General features: G+C 49.2%; 1 long non-coding RNA gene across 1 annotated transcript; it reads right to left on the reverse strand.

The window, feature by feature from the left end:
- Positions 1-1,079: 1,079 nt before the first annotated feature.
- On the reverse strand, positions 1,080-6,987 carry LOC141579494 (uncharacterized). The gene is made up of 3 exons (XR_012511038.1): positions 6,863-6,987; positions 1,817-1,898; positions 1,080-1,194 (listed from the first exon to the last, which is right to left on the reverse strand). It is a non-coding gene; the product is annotated as an uncharacterized LOC141579494 (long non-coding RNA).
- Positions 6,988-16,261: the final 9,274 nt, after the last annotated feature.

A 16,261-nucleotide genomic window follows, 5' to 3' on the forward strand; every position in this document is an offset into this window, starting at 1 on the left:
AAAATTTCAATAAAACCAGTGTTCAGTGCAAAAACCTCATCTTGGTGTTACATAAAAATAAATGAAAAAGGACTATGTTAATGTATCATTATTTCATGTTACATAATAGCCCCAAACAAACACACTGTTTAACTATAAGGCTTGTAGAAATGCTATTCGCTTTTTTCACATAAATACAGAAATGCAGAAAGGTTCTAAGGTAGAATAAGCATCTTAGTGGAAATAATACAGATTTGAGCATTTTACATGATATATATATTTACTGATACAAAATTTGGAAAAGTAATTACATAGTAGAACATATGTATGAATGTGAAAGCAAGATTAATGAAAGAAAAAGAATGTGAGTCTCAGGGATAAAGGTCCAGATGGAAAGGGCAAATCAGGGAGTTTTGGAGAAATCGAGAAATTGATGGCATGCCAATTTCCAAGGCTGGGTTGCTTCCACCAAAGGAATAGCAGAGAGAGAGATGAGAGGCCCAGGAGCCAACCCTGGGGCACACCCACAGTGTATGTTTGGGAAAAAGAGGAGACATTGGCAAAGGACCAGCCAGTAGACCAAAAGCAGAAAACAGACAGAGCGATGGGCTGGAGTTTAAGTTAAGCAGGAACACGGGGGAGGAGGGATGGAAGAGCTGGGTCAAATGCTGCCGAGGGTCTACGCATGATGAGGACTGAAAATTGACCGCTATATTTAGCAACGTGTGGTCACTGATGGCCTTGACAGAGCAGTTTCCATAGAGCGAGGGATCAGGGGAAGAGCCAGAGTGGGTGTAAAAGAGGATCTCTCAAGAGAAGATGCAGACAGTGAGTTTAAACAACTCCTTAAATATTTGCTGCATAGACACAGGGTGGCAATTGGTGGGGGTGAATTAGGGTCAAGGAGTGCTGTTTGTTTCTTTTAAGAAGATGGACGTTTATATACTGATGGGAGCCAACTAGCAGGAGAACAAAATAGATGAGGTATTGAAAGAGAGGATGGTTTTGGGAGTGACAACCCAGAGAAGATGGGAGGGATGGGGCCCTGGGGACTTTTCGAGGAATTGGCTTTCGATGTTACCTGTAATAAGAGGTGGGGCACCGAGAGTGAGGTCAAAGACAACACTAGGTGAGCGGATGTGCTGGGAGTTGCTTGTGAAACTTCTCTTCTGTTGGCTTGTTTGCTTGTTCAAAGTAGAAAAGTAACCTTACCAGCTGAGGGATGAGGAGGAAGAAAGAGTTACTGGAGCCATGAGAAGAAGATAAGAAAGAGCCTTCCAGGGAGAATGGGACAGTGAAAAGAGCAGGGGGAGATGGGGGAGTGCGCTCCCAGAAAGTTACATTTTCTCTTTGACGTCCCCAAATGTGTGATGTGTGATTACCCTTCCTGCTGTCTACGAAATAAAAATTAATTTTGGTTCAGAGGAAATGCTATTTCATTCTAAGAGGCTACCTGTTTCTCAGGAATGGCCATCTTAAACTGCAAATATTACAAAAAATGTTGAAAAGATGAACCTGTGTACCTAAAATCCCCTATTTTCTATTAATTTGGTTACTATTTAATTCCCCTATCAATAACTCATAACCAATACTGCCATGATTGAGGTACACTGATGCTTAAAAGGAAATGAGATCTGTATCCTTTTCCTAAATTCCATGGCTTCCTTAATATACAGTTCCCCTTGGAATTTAGGAATGTCTGGTATAAGAAGTGAGAAACAGTTTGAGAAAATCCCGGCTCAGAATTACACAGCACAACCGCATCTCAGAAGTATATACAGCCGTAAAGAATTTTAGAAGCAAAACTCCGTAACTACTCTTAAAGACTTTTGCAAACCTGGGCCTGCCCAGATGTTTCCAAACTGGAAAGGGACTCCAATCACTTGCCTGGTACCGGACCAGAGGCTGGCCAGCCTTTTCTGTAAAAGCGAGAGAGTAAATATTTTCAGTTTTGCAGATCATTTTGTTGTAACCATGCAGGTCTGCAATAAGAAAGCTAAGAGCACTGGGAGACAGGAAACAAATGGGCATGCCCACACCCTCCCTTCCACTCAGGGCAGCTTCTCTGTGGTGGGCAGTTTTGCCACAATAACTTGTTTCTTTGTTTCCATTGGTTTCTTTTTTTCCACCTTACTGCTCAAGCTCAGAAATTCAGGTGGTCCTGGTCCTTCAGCATCCATGCAGAGAGAAGGCTGAGTGGGGTTGGGAACCCCACCTGATGGAGAAGAGAGATTGCTGGGAGGGACACTACGGTGGCCACCATGACACGAGACAATCACACCTTCTGGGGTGAAAGGGAATGAAGACAAGGGAGGGACAGAGCAGTGGGACCCCTAGGTCGCCTGCCAGGATTTCTCTCCCTCCACAGCCACCCTGGGTGCCTGGGGGGTGTTGGGATTCAGCTACGGTGATTAGGCTGAAGGGACTCAATATAAAGGACCATCCAGCTCCTCACTAGGTTCCAAACGCAGCCCCTCAAAGTCCACCCTCTGAGTTTCTGGAACTCAGCTGGAAGAATAAATGAGCAGGCCAGATCCAGAGCCCAAGCCAAACACGACGGTGGTCACGTGGGGTTGTAACCCCATGCTCAGTGGTAGGGGACACCTTGCAAATCTGCAGAAATCCCTGTTCCACCTCATTCCTGGGGGAAACCCCAGATCTCCTTCTTCTCTGTCTGTTCTTCTCTTGATGCTATTTTCCTGGATGGATGCAGAGTCTTTGAACCTGGCCCTCCAAACGTACATAAGCAGCCTGATCGATAAAACAAATTATGCACTTTTTCACATTTGCCAGTTTTTTGATTCCAAAAATTTTGCGGGACTCATTCTCACAGTCTCCTGTGCCCCCACCACTTGGTGGCCCTCTGCTCATGGAAAAACCATTTCCCACAACTGCACCCTGCCTCCCAGCTGGTCAGAGGGGAAAGTCCCACAAAGACACAGGTGTTTGTGAGGATCCTGTCCCCCAGCAGAAAGCCTACTCCTGGAGACACGGACAGGGATCTGGCCTCCTGAGCCGCTCAGCTCTAATTCAAAGCCTAAACTGGGGGCCCCGAACATTGCTGACTGACTTTCTGAGTCACCTGGACTGGAGGGGCCTGATTTTTCTTTCCAGGAATGGATGTAGTGCAGCCTCCATTTTCAGGGCTGATATTGACGATGGATCTAGTTCCCCCCACTGCACCGCAGGAAGGAGAGGCCCTTCCATCCCACAGCTTGGAAACCCAGCCCAGGTAAGTTCTCAAGCAGTGTATTGCTGCCAGGTCCAGTATCCCTGCAGAGTGGCCTCTGTCCCTGAATGAGCCCCTTACCTGGGCCTTTTCTGCCCCGACACAACCACACCCCAGTCTGTGCCAGAGATCTGGGGCTCTGTGTGTCCAGGGCACACAGTTGGGACCTGAGCCAGGTGTCCCCTGGGCCTCAAGGGGGAGAGGTCTGCCTCTGCATCAGGGGAAGGTGATCCCTCATGGCTGGCAGGACGCTCTCAATATGGACCTCCAGGCGCCCAGGGAACAGTTTCCCTGCAGGTGTTAGAAGCCATCATGAGGAGGGCAGGCCCCTCTTTGTGCAGACCATCCCGCAGTGCTGGGCCCACGTGCTGACCACAGAAACCTACATGTCCCCAGGTTACCCCAGGCAACCTCACAAATTCGTCACTTGGTGACCTGGGTACCACGGGATCATTGGCCATCCCATGAGGGTGGTCCTTGCAGGCATGGACTCCAGGTGCTCCCGTTAAGAAATCCCCCTGGGTTTCTGTGGTCACAGAGCCCACATCAGAAGATTCTAGTCCTGCAGTGACCACCACAGCAGTCACCTCCCCTGTGCATGTCCAGGAACAAATGACAGCAATTTATTGCCAGGAATCGTGATGAACAAGGGGGTGGGATTCCATACTAGTTTTAGGATCCTGGTAACTCACTCTGCACCCCAAAAAGCATCCATGAGAAATGTGTTTATTGGGATATCTGTGCCCCTAGAAGAGCTGTTCCTCAGGGCTCCTGGGACCCTCCAGCCCCTCTCAAGGTTCTCAGAGCTTGGGTCTAAATTTCTATCTCCCTCCTTTGGTGTACAGCCACCTGTGTCTCGTGATCACAGGTCACTATATTGCATGACTTGGCATGTTCTTAGTTCTCGTCCTCCACCCCTGCACTAGACTCCCACGATGTTCCCACTGACCCTTGGCTCCCTGGGTGGGTCAGGGGGCCCTAAGTCTGCACCCTTCACTCTCCTCCTCTACCCCCAACTCTGAGGCCACCCCTAGGTGGACTGGAAGGTGTTTGTAAATGAGTCTTACACAAGGACATGACTGGACAAAGCAGGGCTCCACCCCCGGAAAGCACACCTGCTCCCTTCTCTGATGAGGACCCCACAGCCCCACATTGCCTCCAGGGGTCTACTCAGCACACAGTCCCCCAGTTCTGGGCAAGGCGTCTCCCTGGAATCCTTGCTTCCAGGCAGAGTCTCTCTGTCCTTCTGAGTTTAGAGTTGTTCCCATGTTCCTGAGCACCAAGGTGCCCAGCACAGACCCTTCACTGACCTGGAGAGACAAGGAAGATATGTGGCCACAGGTATCACAGGACACACCTGCTGGGACCCCAGGCCAAAGGGCCATCCTTCTGCCTTCTCAGGTGTGGATCCCGTGGTATCTTTTTGCAGGGGGCCCAAATGGGGAGTGGGGCCCAAAGCAGTTCATGGGGCTCTCTGGGCAGGGAAGACTTGGGCCAGGCAGCCTTGCCTGGTTTCCCTCCTGGGGCACTCTGAAAACTCCTGCTCCTCTGGCTGTGGCTGGAGGCCCCCCAAACTTCAGGGCGGGGCCCTTTCTCTCAGCCTCCACTGCCTCCAAAGCCACGCTGGAGCTGGCATGGGGAAAGAGCTTTCTTGCCCTCTTGTGGCCAAGCTGCCAGAGGTGGATGCTGCGGGGAACTGGAAAGAGTTAGCAGTTGCTCAGATGTGAGTGGTTAGGCAATTTGACACCCTGTCAACTAGCCTTAAACATTGGAAAGAGGGCTTTCCCGGGAAAGCTGGAAGTTACTTTCAGAAATTTGTTTAAAGATTTCTTTTTTTTTTCCCTTAAAGACTCATAAAACCTCTCCCAGGTCATTCCTGGTATGGACCATTATCCAGGGATCAATCGGGAAATGCAGGAGGAGAGGGGTGGGGGTAGGGGAGAGGGTAGGGGAGATCAGAGCCCACAGAGAGGAGATGCCCCTCCCAGGAGCCACAAACTGGGCAGTGGCTGCTGGCATCCAGCTCTCCTGTTCTCAGGCCCATTTCATCTGTGGGGTGTTTCCAAAAGAAACAATGGTGGAAGGGCCATGGAGGACCCCTAGACCTCCCAGAATAGACAGGGGGAGCAGAGTCACCATGCTGGCCCAGAGCTTGGAGACAGACCTGCAGTGGAGACCACAGGTCTTCTGAGAAGCCAGTTTCGAAATAAAGGAAGTATGCGCTGGAATACCCATTTCGAGCAATTGCTTCATCATAGACATGTAATTTACATAGTTCTTCTCACTACGAAACTGTGTTCCCAACACGCTACATGAATGACGGCTTCAACACACATTCATTTCTGAGATGTGAACAAGTGTAGAGCCGCTCTTTCGTCCAGCATAATGGGCATGGTTACACCTAGGAAAGCTTACCAAGATTTCTCAGCAACAGCCAATTTCGAAATAAAGGCAGTGTGCGCAGGAAAAGCCGGTTGGAGTGAGGGCTTCCCCATACACATGTAAGTTATATAGTTCCCCTCACCATGAAACGCTGTTCCCAACATGCTACATGCATGAAGGTTTTGACACACATTCAGTTCTAAGAAGTTAGCATGTGGAGAGCCGCTCTTTCATTCAGCATAAAAGGCCTGGTTACACCCAGGAAGATTTACTCAGATGTCTCAGCTGGTTCCTTCACCCAGATTCAAAATAAAGGCCGTTTTTGCTGGGAAAGCCTGTTGGAGCGTGTTCAGAGCTGTTTCGGGCTCTGTCCCAGCTGGAGGGTGCAAACCCCAACCTCCAGAATGAGGGACAAGGACCCCACCGGCCAGGTGGTGTTGCCTTTGCTGGGGAACAGTGATCTTTGGGTTAGATATTTTGCAGCTCTCTCTAAAACCTGTTTTGACTTAAGTTTGCATCCTAGTCACCAGTTTCAGGGCAACAGAAAAAGCATATCCTACATCCCTTTGCACTGAAATCTTCCCAAAAGAGCAAATATTTGCCCATGAAAATACCAGCTGCTCTTCTAAGGCCCCCTAAATACCCAGCAGTGTGGCCGGTGCACTCTTGATCAGGAACAGGATGAGAGGGACCAGCGGTCTTCCAGCAGGCTTGGCCTGGTGTGGCAGCTGCGCTGTGGGTCAGTGGTGGGAGGGCCATGCAGGGAATTCTGTTTGAGGGGCCTCTGTGCATGTCTGCATTATGCTCTGAGGTTTCATACAAAGCTCCAGGCATCCTAACTGGTCAGATACAGCCCCCACCCTCGGGCTGGAACCACCAGGACCTCAGTACCTGTAACAGGGACGGTGCCCGGTGTGGGGAGAGGTCATGGGACACTCCGGGGCAGGGGTAGTGGTGCTGGGGAAGGCAGGGGTTGCAGTGAGTGGTGGAGGGAGCAGGGTCCCTTGCTTGGGGGTGAGAGTTCTTGGGGAGACCACAGAGCATGGCACACACAATCCCCACCCCATACCCCAAATTCCTAGCCCCGCCAACACAGGGGCTTCTCTGAACACTCTCACCGTGGCTAGCCTGTAAGACCGCACCTAACCCGGCATCTGGCACCCCTGCCCTATCTCCCCTCTTAGGACAGATCCCGTCTCCTTGGAAACTGCCCAGCAGCGTGAATTCAAGGCCGGCAGCGGGCCTGGAGGATCTGTACTTCAGGTGCCCTACCTGGCCAGCCGTTTGTGCCTTGGCTCAGTCCTCTATCTTGCCCAACGGCAGCCTGGGTCCACGTCCGGTGCAAGGGGAGGCCGCGGAGCCCAGGCTGAGCCACACACACGGACAGGTGAGGGTGCCCCCGCCCCGCTGCCCCACCGCCCCGCAGCCCCGCCCACTGGTGGCAGCACCGCCCCAGCATCCGGCCGGCGCCAGCTGCAGGTGAGGACGTCTGCTCGGCACCGCCTGCCCCGGCCCCGCCCAGCTGCCCCATAAGCCTCCCCCCAGCCCCCGTCCTGGCCGAGCCCTGGCTCCCATTGGCTCCGCAATTTCTGCCCTCTCACGTCTAGCCTCGGGAGGACACAGACGCAAGCGCTAGAGGAGGGCCCCGCGGCGTTGCCATGGCTACTTGCGCCGCGCTCTGCGCGGGCCGGTGTGAGCTTCTGGGGCGGGCAGCGGGCTCCGGAAGTGTGCAGCTACCCGGGACCATGGCGGTGCTTGCTGCTGGGGCTGGCGGCTTGCTCGCCTGGGCGACTAGTTCTTGCCTGGTCAGTCGGCGGCCGACATCCTGTCTGGGGCGGCGTCCCACAGACGGTAAACGTACGGCCGCGCTGTTGGCGGGGCCAGTGGACATGGACCGGGGTGGCATCCGGGTTGGTGTGGCTGCCGGGGAGGCGCTGTGGTGCCAGGGAGCGGGTTGGGGCGGGGAGGACAGGGCTGGGGCACAGCCTCGGGCTTTCCTCCCCCTCGGGCACTGGGGCTGGGACCGCGAGTCCGGGTAGCCCTGCTTGGCCGCGGCCTCCCAGAACCCCCGGGAAGGGCAGGCGGAGGACCTGTGTTTTATGAAGCGGGGCCTTATCCGGGTTTTGAAGAGCCCCAGAATCAGATGTTGGAATGGGGTGGTTTATCAGCCTTGTTTATCTGCAGGGAAATTTCAGTTCCATCCAGATGTTGGCTCCTTCGGTAAAACTCAGGAATAAGACAAGGGTCATTGCCGATTAGCAGTTATCTAGGGCTTGACTCAAAATAGACTGTGCGGGGTGTAGGGATGGTAGATGGGCCTTCCCTCTCAAAGTTGGCAGTCTTCTGGGATTAGAGGCCCCAGTTGAGGATTACATCTTCATCTGCGGTAATGGAGGTTGTGGGAACATTAACACAGAGAAGGGAGGAGTGTGGCTGCGATAACTCATTAAAGAAGCCAGGACCCTTGCCTGGCTCTTGTGTAGGAGAGTCTCGCCTAGGGTAGGGCAGCAGTTATCAAAGTGTGTCTGAGGCCCCTGAGATGCAAGACTATTTTCATAGAAACGCCGGTATGTCACCTGCCTTTTGCACACTCTTGCACTCCCGAGTTTCCTGTGGGGATTTCCAGGGGAAACCTGGTCTGTGATATCACAAAACAGGGAATTTAGAGGCAGATAGAATTCAGAACTCACCAGTCCAAAAGAGTTTTGCAGAAATTAAAATCACTGCTCTTCTTCTCATTAATGATTTTTGTTTAGAAAAATATACTTATTTTTGCTTAAGAGTATTAATGGTAACATGTAGTAGGTTGTTATTATTTTTAAGTGAAATCATAAGCATTTTTTAAAGTTCTTATTTAAGTTCTAACACAGGAACTATTGATAGATTTAACCCACATAAACAGCAGCCTTTTGGAGTCCTCAGTAATTAAGAGTGTACAGGGGTCTGTAGGCCAAGAAGCTTGAGAGCCCCTGGAGAACGTGTGCTCAGGTACTAGTCAGGTACTTAGCGTTGTTAGACAGATGCCAAGATGTCTTCTGCATGTGCTCCCGGACTCGAAGTAATTGGCCACATGGAGACGGGTGGGCAGTGCCTCCACTATACAAACCAGAAGCTGCTGAATATGTCTGGATTGTAGGCCATGGGCTGTGCAGGGATTCCCGTTGTATCTGTTCTATCTAAGCCGGGATTCCTGTGCAGAGGCTTGGCCCTGAAGACCCGCTCTCCTTTGCTCCCTGCCAGGTACCTTCTGTGTGACGTCAACCCTCCAGAGGGCTTCAGCCTCCATAGGAGCGTCTGTATCCACATCGCCTTCCTCCTGAAGACCCTGCTGAAAATGGAGGAATCGGTGCTGGTGATACCCCCTTGGGGCCGCCTCTACCATTGGCAGAGCCTGGACATCCACCAGGTCCGGATTCCCTGGTCTGACTTTTTTGATCTCTCAAGTCTCAACAGAAACATCCCTGACACTGAGTACCAACCGTTCATTGCAGGGGAGATGGTGATCGTTTAACTGGGGCCAGACGGTTGTTGTTCTGGTTCTGATGTGAACATCAGGCCATCTTGCTTCGGGCTTGTCGGTCTGCTAAGGGGTCCTGCTCATGTTTCCCGCACTGCAGGTGAATTTGGTCTTTCCATAGTTTTTCTCAGGAAATAGATCTGAAGTGTATGAGATATGTGTTCCATCCGCTCTGAAAATCCTGGCCTCCTGGTGAGATGGAGCGGTGACAAGAAGGCCACTGCCACACAGGCCTTGTCTAAAGAGGACTCGCTCCCTGGGCAGTAAGGGCCATTCTTACCTGAAGGAAAACACGATGTGTGTGTAGCATGGGCCACGTGCTGGAGAAGGTATGTAAACTCTCATTCAGTATAATTTGGTCCTGCTCAAGCTTCCCATTTTACTTTCCGTAAGAGGTAAGAGTTGAAGATTTTCTTTGAATAAAGGTATTTAGAACTAATCTTTTTCTTTAATTGAAATGTGGTTGATTTACAATGTTTTGTTAGTTTCAGATATACAGCTGTTTTGTTAGTTTCAGGTATACAGCATAGTGATTCAGTTGTACATATACATAGTCTATTCTTTTTCAGGTTCTTTTCCATTAAAGGTTGCAAGATACTGAATATTTTCCCCTGTGTTCTGCAGTGAATCTTTGTTGTTTGTCTATTTTACATATAGTAGTTTGTAGTTGTTAATCCCAAACTCCTGTTAGTTTTCTAAGTCTGTGAGTGTGTTTTTGTTTTGTAAATAAGTTCATTTGTATCATTTTTAAAAATTCCACATACAAGTGATATCATATGATACTTGTCTTTCTCTGAGTTATTTCACTTTAGTGTGATAATCTCCAGGTCCATCCATGTTGATGTAAATGGCATTATTTCCTTCTTTGTTATGACTGAGTAATATTCTTCTATATCTAAATTCTACATCTTTATCCAATCATCTGTCTTTGGGTGTTTAGTTTGTTTCTATGTCTTGGCCATTGTAAGCAATGCTGCTGTGAACATTGGGGTGCAGGTATATTTTGGAATTAAGGCTCCCTCTGGATATATGCCCAGGAATGGGATTGCTGGATCAAATGATAAGTCTTTTTTAGTCTTTTGAGGACTCACCATACTCTTTTCCACAGTGGCTGCACCAAACTACATTCCCACCAACAATGTAGGAGGGTTCCCTTTTCTCCACAGCCTCTCCAGCATTTGTGGTTTGTGGATGTTTGAATGGTGGCCATTCTGACTAGTGTGAGATGATAACTTATTGTAGTTTTGATTTGCATTTCTCTGATAATTAGCAATATTGAACCTTTTTTTCATATTCCTATTGGCCATTTGTATATCTTCATTGGAGAATTGCTTGTTTAGTTGTTCTGCCCATTTTTGGATTGGGTTGTTTATTTTTTTTTCTTATTAAGTTGTATGAACTATTTATATAGTCTAGAATTTAAGCCATGTTCAGTCTCATCTTTTGCAAAAATTTTCTCCCATTCCATAGGTTGTCTTTTTGTTTTGCTTATGGTTTCTGTTGCTGTGAAAAAGCTGATAAGTGTAATTAGCTCCCATTTGTTTATTTTGTATTTTATTTCTGTTGCTTGGGTGTATTGCCCTAGGAAAACATTGGTGAGATATATATCAAATAATATTTTGCCTATGTTTTCTTCTGAGAGATTTATAGCGTCTTGTCTAATGTTTAAGTCTTTAAGCAATTTTGAGCTTGTTTCTTTTTTTTTTTTTTTTTTGCGACTCTATTGTATGCTTTCGATTTGTGGTTATCTATTTTTTCAAGTATATCAACTCATTACTATATCTATTTCCTTTAGACTGATAATCACGTAGGCTCCAACACATCCTAAGAATAATGAGAAAAAAAAAGAAAGAAAGAGAAAAAAATCTATCTTTTCATGTTACCGTCTCCCATTACCACCTTTTTGTATTTTGATGTACTTTTTCTTTTTTCCATCTTCATGTTTATTGTCTTGTAACTCGTTATTGCATTTCCAACTATGGTTTCCCGTTTGTATAGCATCCTGCTTTCTTTCTGTTTAGAATAGAAACTTTTAATGTCTCGGTTTGGTTCAATAATGCTGAATTATCTCCCCACTCCCCTCCCCCCCTGCGTCTCTGAATCCTCAGTGCAGGGAAGCCAAACCATCCTTGCCTTCATCGGTTCTGGGAAAGCAATCTTCATAGTGGGAAAGAAAACATTGAAAAATAATATTCTGTGTGTTGCTTTCTACCCTTGCCCAGAGAGTGAGAATCACCTCTGAAGGCGGAGGAAGAAAGTTGGAGGTGCGGGGCACAAAGTCTTTTGTCCTTTTGCTACTGAAAAAATGATTGCTTTTGTAATTAGTGATGATGCCCTTTAAATTGGTGAGATCGAGATTCTACAGCTTCAGCGCCTGTGAATAACCAGCCGGGAGAAAACTCAAGGGCCCCTGCAGTGGGAAAGGCAGCCCCTCTGAGCACCTGTTTTTCTGTATACTTCCTGACTCCACATGGGTTTGCTACGCACCGCACCGTGCAGGACGATGCAGTTACCCGAGGTGGAGGACAGGGAGACCCCTGCTGGGTGGAGAGCCACAGGAGCCCGCATTTGAAGGACAAAGTGAAGAGTAGTGGGGCGGGCATAGGAGGAGAGGATGGTTGAGACCCAGGATGGTGTCCTGGAGTCCAGCAGGCGAGGCTGGCGGGGCAGATGGGGCCCTGGGGCATGGGCAGTCCTTGAGGGATCTGAAGCAAAGATATGAACCAAGAGACTGGATTCGTGTGGGCGTACAGCGCCCCCTGGATGCCGCGGGGCAGTGCAGCAAGCCCAGGAGGAGCGGGCAGTTTCCCAGAGTTGGGTTGACAGGTCACAACCAATTCACTGGGGACCGAGAGGTACCGAGATTTTGTTAACTTTTTGTCCCTCTTCCTGGAAAAAAGCTGCTTCCTTTTGAATAGCCTGTGTCGTTAGTGAGAATTAAAGACATGAAGCAACATTTCCTCAAAAGTCATCCATTGTGTAGTTGTTAATAAGGGTCAAATGCAGACTTGAATAGACTAAATCAAACATTCATCATCGGATTTTAAAATCCTTTAAAATAAAAATTCTTGCTGTCTTTGTTCTTCATTTCAGGGTTCACTTGGTGATAATAATAGTAAACAAAGCAACAGCAAACCCTTACAGAACTCTGTCCTGCTGTTCCAGGAACTCTGTGTTCACGACAACCCAATGAGGTGGCACTTTACAGGAAGGACAGTCATTAATCACACAGCTAGTAAATGGCAGACCTGGGACTTGAACCCAAGCTGTCTGGCCCCAGAGCCCCCTCTCAGGCCTTTCACTGCAGCTCATCACTTGGCATGCCCGACACAGGCCAGCATTAAGGAGCAGCGTGACCTTGGCCAAGGCTGCTTCACCGCTTGGTCTCTGTTTCCTCATCTGTAGAATGGGGGTGTGGGCAGTGAATTCTGTGAGCTCAGTGGTCACTTCCTCCAGCTCTGCTATTCTACTGCTTTAAGTTAATTTATTAAGTATCTGAGCCTCTGAATGGGCCACCCTGTATCTTTGCTAGGACCTGGGTTACGGAGAAAAGTAAGATCAGTCTGCTTCTCCAAGGAGCCTGTCTCCCTCCACGGGAAACAGCTGCAAGGCCCAGGTTCCCTCGCTGGCGGACGGGGGCTGGGCAGGAAAGTCTGATAGAAGATGGAGGCAGAGCCCCACCGAGAACAGTGTTGGCCACACAGCTCTCAAGAACGGGAGCGTCTGTCCAGGCTGCTGAGAGGGGTGTCCTCGTGAGGCCAGCAGCCCACCCAAATTAAGCCCTCAGGACAAAGATCCAGCCAGCCCTGCAGTGTCACCATAGAGCCAGTCCATCCTCATCACTGTGCCCCTGTGCTACTTTATCCTGGGGCCTCTCTTTCCCCTACACCCAGAAGACTCTTCTCCCTCTCTTTTCTGAGTGTCCCCTCACTTCACCCGTGGTCCCTGCTTCCTGGGTAACCATCTCTGGAGTTGACACTTTGCCCCCTCACAACCCCCGTTTGATAAGGAGCCTGGGTTTGCCTCCTTGTGCTCACTTTCCCCTTTCAGATAATTGCTCCTACTCTCCTGGGAGCACCTGGAAAACCCAGATCCTTTCCTAGCAGTGCCTGCCACCCTGGCCTCCCTGCTCATCTGCCTCAGTCAGGAGCACCTGGACCACCAGCTCTGTATTGCCTCACCTCCTACCATCAAGACGTCAAAGTTCATTCTCCCTCCACCACCCAGTATGTTCATTTTAGGGTCTTCTTCACCGTCAGCCTGAGCCAGCCACCCCCCATTCACCCTACCCACGGGCTCATACCCGGGTGTGTCTCCACCCCAGGTCTAGCCTCTCTCTTTTAAGTGCCCACCTCTAGCCATCCAGCTGCTTCTCCACCAGCCTCGTTGGCCCTCATTCACCCTCACTAAGGCATCATGCACTGACTCCTCTGCTTTCCTGCCTGTCCACATTCCTCTTACTTCCACTACCCCACCTTCCAGCTCTGCATCCACAGTCAGCACTCTCTTTATGACAAACAAAACCCCCTTGAGCCTTGACCTTTTCAGTTCCTCACCAGGCCGACTTCCATCTCGGTTCACCCAGCTCTATTTGTTCTGACCCTGCAGGCAGCAGGCTCTCCCAGCACAGGTTTCTAAGACTACAAATCAATGCCCACCGTGTTGCCACTGCCAGGCAATCCTCCAGGATTTCTCTAGTGAGCACATTTCCCCACTTATCACTCAGTGGTGTCAACATTCTCTGCTCTCTGCACACCTCTAAGCTTCCCTCTGTCTCTTCCCTGACTCCCAGCAGATGGTCTTCCCTCCTGCTTCAGAGAGAATGACATGTCACTGGGAAGGAACTCGCTCAACTGCAGCAAATCTTCTCACCTCATCTTTTATCTGTCCCTCTCCCACCTTGACTCTAGCTGTAGTTCTTAATTCAGTGAGTTTAGTTGACATATATATACACAGTTAAAAGCATAGCACACTATCGCCTACCTTCTAGGGCTTATGTTTCAATTTAACATAGAGTGTGTGATTCATCCACTTCGCTGCATGTACCTGCAGTTCATTTGTTTTAACTGATCTTAAGTGTTGTGTGTGTGAATGTAACACAAGGCAAGGGTAAGCCAGGAATCAGGATGCTGGTTACTTCCTGTGAGAAGAGGCCAAGTGCAGGTTAGGACACAGTATGTCACTGTCAATAGTCCTGTTCTGATGCTGGGTGATAGGTTCACAACTGTTTCTTATAATATTAATTTTAATACATAAATACTTCTCAAAGGCACCTAAGGTGAGATTGTGTCATGAACCAAGGCATACAATGTGTAATATTACATCATTATTGTTATGTAATCTTGTTATAAAATATATTAATCATAATCCTACATTGTTATGTATTATATATTATATAGATGCATGAATTATATATTATGTATATAAATACCTACATACGTATTATATACTATCTGATATTAAATAAACAGAACATATTATGGTAGTATATCTACTATTATGTATTATTTAATAAATAATAACATACTGTATCCTGTTATATGAAATGGCACCTAATCTTTAATCAAATAAAAATATGCCACTATATGTAATGGTAATTTATAAAATTAAATGAAAAAGCCCGCAGCTTTTAACGCCAACACCGCTTCAGCTGTCACTATCTTTTTTCTTCCCTTTCATGGCCGAGGTCCTCACAGTGCTATCTGTTCCCCCTTTCATCTCCTTGTCCTGAGCCTTCCTCTTCCTCCCATCCCATGCTGCCTTCTGCCCCGTGGCCCCTCTAGTCACCAGCGGCCTCTGGGGCACTGATTTTCGGAGATGGTCTCAGGCCCCTGCTCACCTGCCTGTCCGCTGCCTCTGCCACCGCTGGTGGGGGCGGGGTTGGGGTCAGAATGCACCTCTTGTCCTGGAAGAGAACACAGCACAGACTGTGACCAGCAGCAGGTGTGGCCGGGAACTGCAGGACTGGGGGGAGAGCCAGACTGTCTGCATCCAGACCTGGGGCTCTTGGAGTGTGAAGAAGCCCAGTCCTCACTGCCCCTGAAGTGAGGAAAACACCCTCAGGTGAGTTAAAGTGCTTAAGACCTAGGTCTGTTGGCTGGAAAAGACAAACGGGTCCCTTAGGGGAGGGTAGTTGATGTTCCAGTCCCCACCAAGGCCCTAAGGGCTGGCGGGGAACCAGGCTGGATGGTCCACTGGACCCGGTGCCCCCACGTGGCTGGGGCCTTCGGGAACAAGCAGAAAGCCCTCAGTCTCTGGGGGAACGGGGCAGTGTGGGAGCATCCCTGCAGCGAGTCAAGTGACGTCAGGGCTTGTGGGATCCGTTTTTATGGCCACACCTAGCCTCAGCAGAAGCCATGGCAAGAGTGGATTCCTGTGTCTCCAGGTGCCATCTTGTCTGAGTTCCAGGATTCAGACCCGATCCCCTGGGTTGCTAGGACATTTATACACAGAGGCGGCTCGAGGAGGCCTCAAGAGGGTGGTAATGGCCTTCCTGCCAACACGATTACACAAAGATCAATCAATCGATGGGAAGTAAATAAGAACCATGGTCACATCTGGACCCCAAGCTTAGACGTGGTATATGGGTGACATTTATCGACAATCCAGCGAGGTTCTGGTCAGAGCTAGAGGCCAGGGCAGCAAGATGGGAGTGGCACTAAGGAGCATTGTGGTGCAGAGGCTAGACTGGGGGTCTGCAGGCTCCTCCCAGGAGGAGCCTCAGAGTTTTGGAGGTGGCTAACTTGCCTGATTCGTGTCACCAGCAAGTGATGACACGTGCTGAAAATCAGCTATAATCCTGAGCCTGGTCAGTCCTGGGTGATGTGATAAAAGCTCCTACAAGAGGGAGCACCAGGCGGATAGTGAACCAACCAACAGGCTGATGCGTTTCTGGCCTGTGTTTATCGTGCTTTTATAGCCAAGAATGAGGAGAGAGTTGAATGGCTCACCATGAAGATTTTAACAACTTAAGAGGTTTCGGTGTCTCACTGCATTTCAGTGTCACCCGGAGGAATTCAGGATGTGTTTAGACCCAGTGGAGACTAACGGCATCTTGGTTCCTCAACCTGGCAAACCTACCAGCCCTCTATGGCCAGACCTTGTCAAGTGCCTTCCCTTGTAACAAAACCTTTCCACCCACGATTGTGGTATGC

Source organism: Camelus bactrianus, chromosome 12 (assembly GCF_048773025.1).
Source record: "Camelus bactrianus isolate YW-2024 breed Bactrian camel chromosome 12, ASM4877302v1, whole genome shotgun sequence".
NCBI classification, from domain to species: domain Eukaryota; kingdom Metazoa; phylum Chordata; class Mammalia; order Artiodactyla; family Camelidae; genus Camelus; species Camelus bactrianus.